We start from the raw sequence: 6,403 nt of genomic DNA on the forward strand, positions 1-6,403 counted from the left end.
GACCCACAGACATTCTCATCTTCATAACATCAGAGAAAACAGCTCATCAAATCAATGGCAATGCTTTACCCCAACTGATACAATCAGCAACACATTAAGATCAAGCACAACTTGGACACTGACCACCTGTGGTAGTCACTAGTCTATCACCCTTAAATCATTTGAATTCAATTGAAATCAAGAAGCAGTCCAGAACATGTCTGCAGTGAACAAACTTTTCAATATAGTATATTTACCATTTAATGGCTCAGACAGAGCGAGGATGCAAGACCCCTGATCTCAGTTAGCTGATTGCTGAACCCCATGACGCTGACTGACCTCGGGCTGCAAGGCCCAGATTGAGTTCCCCAACCTTCTGAATGGTTGAACTCCACAACGTTCTATTACAGGTTTCCCACGCCCTTTCTTTAAAGGTGTTCAAAGTTGGGAACTCAGAAAAATACCCTTGGTGACCACCCCTGCCTCTGCAGAGTGGGTCCAAAGACTGGCACAGTCAGGAGGTCTGAGAGTGCGGGGGAGGGTTATGGGGGTTCAGGGGCACCCACGTGGCTACCTTCCTGGCGCTTGAGCGATGGCTGCTGGGTCGTGAGCAGGTGTGGTTCTCCTTCCCACGGTGGATTGGGGCCCGGCCTACCTCCCGGCCCTTGAGCGATCAACTCCTCTATAATATTAACAGAGAACAATTATAAAGTTTTATAGACAAAACTTGAGGTCAAGAAAAGCACAACACATTATCATAACAATCATCATGAAATCATTATATGAAATGATATGAAGAAACTTTTACCTAAATTAAAAAAAAAAACCGTGTAGTTGAGACTGACCTGGAACTCACTATGTAGCTCAGACTGGTCTTGAACTCACAGCGATACTCCTGCCTCAGCCTCCCGAGTGCTGGGATTACAGGTGTGCACCACCACGCCCAGCTACCTAATTTTTTTGAGAAACAAAGAGCTTTTAGAAGAAATAGTCTAGGCTCTACCAAACTAACAAGCAAATATACAAATTTCTATAAATTGCATCTTCTACAAACTTTTTCTTGACATACTGTACTTTCCAGTTTTGCCATTACCTATCTTATTTATTTATTGGTTTTTTGGAGACAGGGTCTTGCTATGTAGTTCAGGCTGGCTTTGAACTCACTATGGACTCAAACTCATGGCAATCCTCCTGCCTCAGCCTCCCAAATGCTGGGGTTACAGGTATGCGCCACCATGCCCGGCTCTCTTTTTATCTGTTTTAACAGGGCAAAACTTTTAATACAAAATCTTCTCATATCAAAAGTTTATCTGTTAGGGTCAAGGATGTAGCTCAGTGGTACAGCTTGTGCCTGGCAATCGAGAGGTCCTGAGTTAAATTCCTGGTACCAAATATAAATATATATATCTTATACTTACAGGCTTCTTTATATATTTTTTCCTGTCCTACTTCCTATAAATTTTTCATGACAAACTTGGCTGTGACCACTTGGATTTTAAAGTGTCCTTCTCTGTCCCCTCCCCTTTTTGATGCCAATTTTAAATACTTTTATTTTATTTTTTTGGTATTGGGGATCGAACTCAGGCCCTTGTGTTTGTGAAGCAGGCAGTGGAACCACTGAGCTAAATTCCCAGACCCTAAATAGTTTTATTGAAGACATTGCATTTCCACTGGTAATACAGTGCCTGTAAAGGGCAGTGTAATCTTTTCCCTGTGCACCATGTTCCACGTTCAAGTATTGAGAATGCCCAGTGCTTTACTATAGCGGTTAAACTTTAACAACTGCCACAGAATTTTCTACAAATTTAGGTCCTTCAATGTTTTATTCAATGCTAAATCTATACGTGGGGTTGGCTTCATCAACCTCTTCAGTGCTGGGCCCTGAGGAGTCACCACAGAAGGAGGAGCTCCCCACCAGGGAAGCCCCCAGGCCTTCCTCCAGGCCCGCCCCCTGCACTCTGGGGCAGCTTAGTAATGATGGGTAGGGATGATGGCAGGCTTTCTCCAGCGCCTTCTGCTGACGGTCCAGTTCTTCCTTCTCTGCAGTCTGGTTCTTATCCAGCCAGTTGATGTCTCATTACACTTATCAAGAATCTTCTGTTCATCTTCATCATCGATCTTGCCCTGAAGCTGCTCATCTTCGACTGTTGCTTTCGTATTGAAAGCACAGGACCCCAGTGAAGAACACCGTATCCCTCTGCTTCCCACCTTCAGCTCTGTACTTCTCTGCTTCCTGGACCACTGCTCTGTGCCCTCCTTGCTTACATGGCCCTTCTCTGAGTGATGGTCATCTTGTTCTCTTTTCCTGTACTCTTGTCAACAGCAGAGACACCGAGGACGCCGTTGGCATCGATATCAGAGGCGATCTTGATCCGAGGAACACCATGGGGTGCGGGAGGTATGCTGTGAGTTCAAACTTGACAAGCAGGTTGTTATCCTTAGTCGTAGCACACTCACCTTCGTACACCTGCATAAGCACACCAGGCTGGCTGTCGGAGTAGGTGGTGAAGGTCGGTGTCTACTTGGTGGGAATGGTAGTATTGCATTTGACGAGCGCTGTCATGACTCCACCAGCAGTTTCAATACCAAGGGAAGCAGGAGTGACATCCGAGAGCAGCAAATCTTGAACATTTTCAGACTTCTCTCCAGACAGAACGGCTGCCTGAGCAGCTGCACCATAAGCAATAGCCTCATTGGGGTTAATGCTCTTATTCAATTCTTTTCCATTGATAAATCTTTTTTTTCCCCCTCATTGAGTTTATTGGTACATTTTAGGTATACAGTACAGTTACATTCGTTACTCAGATCCTGTACCTTTACATGACAGGTCTTGGTTCTCATTTTTTCCCTTGTCCCTGCCCTCCCTTCACCCCCTCCTCCCCTCCGCATTTATAAACGCTTTATTTCCATTTTTTCATTTTCTCATATTATTTTCTTTTCCCTTATTCCCTTTCCCCTACCCTTCCCACTTTCCCTACACCTTTAGCCCTTTTATTCCTATTTCACATTGTCAATTATCTCATTAGGATCTTATGTACTATTATAGTTTATTCGCACCAGAGAAACTATTTGGTATTTACACGTGTGACTTATTTGTTTCACTTAGGAGTATATCCTCAGTATGTATCTATTTTCCTATTAATGAATCTATTTTCCTATGAATGAATCTAATTTCTCATTCTTTATGGCTGAGTAGTATTCCATTTTATAGAAAAACCACATCTTTTTTTTTTTTTTTTTTTTGTACCGGGACTGTACTTCTTCTTTATCCAGTTTCCAACTGATGGGCAAATGGGCTGTTTCCAAGTTTTAGCTATTACAAAATGTGCCACTATAAATATGGGTGCGCATACATCACCGTGATATGATTCTTTTAATTCTTTTGGAAAGATACCCAGCAGAGGGATGGCTGGGTCAAATGGAACCTCTAGTCCCAGCTCTTTGAGGTGTCTCCATATTGATTTCCACAGTGGTTGCAGCAGTCTGCACTCCCACCAGCAATGGAGAAGGGTTCCTTTCTCCCCAGAACCCCGCCAACATTTGTTATTGTTTGATTTCTTGATAGCAGCCATTCTTTGTGGGGTGAGGTGGAATCTCAGTGTTGTCTTCATCTGCATCTCTTGAATGACCGACCAGTGATGTGGAACATTTTTTCATATTTTTACTTGCTGTTTTTTCCATTGATAAATCTTGTAGAAGCTTCTGGATCTTAGGGATCTGGGTAGAATCACCCACCAGGAAAATGCCATGGATTTGTGAATTGTCCTGTTTGGCATCTTGAAGAGCCTTTCCACAGGGTCCAGATTGTCACAGGCCAGGCCAGCATTCAACTCTTCAAATCAAGCATGGGTAATGGAGGTATAGAAGTCGATTTCTTCATAGAAGGAATCAATCTCAATACTGGCTTGGGTGCTGGAAGAGAGGGTTCTCCTAGCTCATTCACATGCAGTACAGAGACAGCGGGCAGCTCTCTTGTGCTCACTGATGTGTTTCTTATGCTTGCACTTGAACTTGGCAATAAAATGGTTGACCATTTGGTTGTCCAAGTCTTCTCCACCTAAATGGGTGTCTCCAGCTACAGAGACCACCTCAAAGATTCCATCTTCAGTAGTGGGGATTGACACATCAAAAGTGCTGCCTACTAAATAAATCAACACATTTCTTTTAGCTCCATTTTTGTCTAAACCATAAGCAATAGCAGCAGCTGTTGGCTCATTGATAATTCTAAGTACATTAAGACCAGCAATGGTTCCAGCATCTTTGGGTGCTTGACACTGAGAGCCATTAAAGTAAGCTTTTGGCAGCAGTCTTCTTCCCAAGATAAGCACCTGGAGTTCCCTTCATCTCTGTTAGTACAATAGAAGATGCTCCCCTAGATAGAGGCTCTTTGTCTCTCCTTTGTATTTGACTTGAACCTTAGGTCTGCCTGCATTGTTCAGCACCATGAAGGGCCAATGCTTCATGTCAGGCTGGACTATAGCATCATCAAATCTATGTCCAATCAGATGCTTGACATCCAAAGCTGTTGGTTGGGTTCATTGCAACTTGATTTCTTGCAGCATCTCTGATCAGACGTTCAGTGTGAGTGAAAGCAACATAATTTGGGGTGCTTTGGTTTCCCTGATCATTGGCTATTATCTCCACTTTCCCATGCAGGAAGACACCCACACAAGAGTAGATGGTGCCAAGATCAATGCCAACTGTAGGTCCCTTATGCACCGTTGCTTGAGTCTAGGTCCAGTTCTGCTGGCAAGAGATCACACAAAAATCTCCAAAGCTGCCAGTGTGTTCAATGAGCCTTTTCTATTTTTGCTTTTCTTTGGTTTCAGATTGTTACATTTTAAAATGTGACTGGCTGCCAACAGATTTCCAAGTGACCTCGAATCAGTATTCTTATCACCAGCAGAAAGCAGAGAAGCAAACTAACACTATAATTGTAATTTAGGAACTTACAATGCACAAGATACGTTTTAAGCATATTAATTAAACAAAAATACCAACTTAAATTAGAAGCCAAAAGTAAATTTATCAATTAGCTAAGATTTATAACAGTGAGCTCTTATGACTCTTGGTAATGAGCTCTTATGACTCTGGGTTGGCTCTCACACAAGAGCCTGAACATTTTACGATTGACTCCCTGTTTTTATTGGGGTGTGGGAAGTTGTTCTTTTCTTTCCACTTTTTGCACTTGATCTTATCCAAAAGGTGATAAACAATTCTTTCCACTTTTTGAAATAGGATTCTCCTCAATATCAAATTTGGAGCAGCGTACACTGGCCCAGTGATATCTTTTTTACATTTAGGACATTTTTGTTTTGGTTTGGTCGATTTATTTTGCTTATTGTCTTTACAGTCTTTTGAAGATGTCTCTCCTTGACACAATTTTTGAGGTTTTAAAGTAGCGATAAGCACTGTACCTTATAAATCTCAGTTCCCACATTTTGATAAGCTTTAATAAGTTTACCAATATTTAAAATTTTTAAAGCAGTGTTAGGACTCTGACAATCAGTGCTGGCATTTTTATATGCTAGTTGGAGGATGTCTTCACCAGCAAGAGGCAGGATCTACAAATTAATTTTTTTTAATTTTGGCTTGTACATGGGGTATTTTGGTCACCATGAATGTCTGTTTTATTTATTTTTTGTGTTTCAGTTCTGCTGTTTTTAAGAGGACAATCTCAAGGTATCTTATAGCTTCTGTATGGGTGGTGTATCTAGGCAGACTGGCCACTTGAAAAATGGGATGAGATGAGTTTCTTTCTCTCCTAGAACCCATTACACACAGGCATAGACTTTCCCAGCTGAGCCAAGATTGTAAAGGAAATGAATTCACTTGTTTAGACCCAAATTGGGCCTTAGAAACAATGACAGCAAAGCCTTGATTTATATTTATATAAGATCAGCTCAGAGAGGCATGGCAGAGTTGAGAAGCTGTGAATTTTTATTTTTGTATAAGAGTTTGTCCTGCATTATAGGATTTTTTTAGTCTCATTTTTATGTTTCTCTCTTGAATACCAATTTAAAAACTTTTTTATTGCATATAGACAACAATAGGCTTTGTGTTTATAAAACCAATTTTGATGTCATTTTGATTGGCTAGCCACCTGAAAGGAAGCACGTCAGTTAGTGAACTTTAAAGGTGTCTTTACTTTTACTGATTTTAATTAGCTCATGGTTGAGCTATATAAATGGAAAGGCACTTGGGTTAATATTACAAGTGTCTATTTGTCTATAAATCAACTTAAGTAGGACTTTTTGTACAATAATATATATCTAAAACACATACACACATACACACAGAAATGTATATATTAGTCTAATATCACATTTAATCTTTTGTTTATTTGTTTTGTTTTGTTTTGGTACCGGGGATCAAACTTGGGTCCTTGCACTTGCAAGGCAGGTGGCAGAACCACTGAGCTAAA

General features: G+C 41.1%; 1 pseudogene; it reads right to left on the reverse strand.

The window, feature by feature from the left end:
* LOC104853923 overlaps positions 1-6,403 on the reverse strand; it is a 26,008-nt pseudogene that overhangs the window by 7,585 nt on the left and 12,020 nt on the right.

This window comes from Fukomys damarensis, unplaced genomic scaffold (assembly GCF_012274545.1).
Source record: "Fukomys damarensis isolate Sample0158 unplaced genomic scaffold, DMR_v1.0_HiC HiC_scaffold_5, whole genome shotgun sequence".
Taxonomy (NCBI): Eukaryota; Metazoa; Chordata; class Mammalia; order Rodentia; family Bathyergidae; genus Fukomys; species Fukomys damarensis.